Genomic DNA, 459 nt, shown 5'->3' on the forward strand with positions numbered 1-459 from the left:
TGTGAGAGGGGACAGCCAGGGCCGGCGCTCCTCTGCCGCTCCCGCCTCACCCACACCCGGCCCCGCCCCGACACACGTCAGCGCCCTCAGACCCAACTGCCGCCGCGCCCAGCCGCCCGCACAGAGCCCCGGTAGCGCGCCGTGATCGTATAGTGGTTAGTACTCTGCGTTGTGGCCGCAGCAACCTCGGTTCGAATCCGAGTCACGGCATCGCCCGGCGGTACCACGGCACACGGGCTCCGCTTTTTGACTGCTCCCCTTTAGTCTCTGCATTGGTCTATTTCATAATTCAGTTTTGTTGTTCTCTCTTATTATTTTGAACTCAATTTTATTATTTGTAATTTATTTCAAATTTTTATTTACTTTATTTATTTTGATTTAATTCTATTTCATTTTATCTGTTTAACATAATTTAATTTTCATTTTAGTTTTTAATTTTTACTGTTTTATTCTTAATAA

At 46.6% G+C, this 459-nt stretch overlaps 1 non-coding gene across 1 annotated transcript; it reads left to right on the forward strand.

Moving 5' to 3' along the window:
• The first annotated feature begins 138 nt into the window (after positions 1-138).
• On the forward strand, positions 139-210 carry TRNAH-GUG. Its single transcript has one exon. It is a non-coding gene; the product is annotated as a tRNA-His (tRNA).
• Positions 211-459: the final 249 nt, after the last annotated feature.

Source organism: Geospiza fortis, unplaced genomic scaffold, assembly GCF_000277835.1.
Source record: "Geospiza fortis unplaced genomic scaffold, GeoFor_1.0 scaffold317, whole genome shotgun sequence".
In the NCBI taxonomy this organism is placed as follows: Eukaryota; Metazoa; Chordata; class Aves; order Passeriformes; family Thraupidae; genus Geospiza; species Geospiza fortis.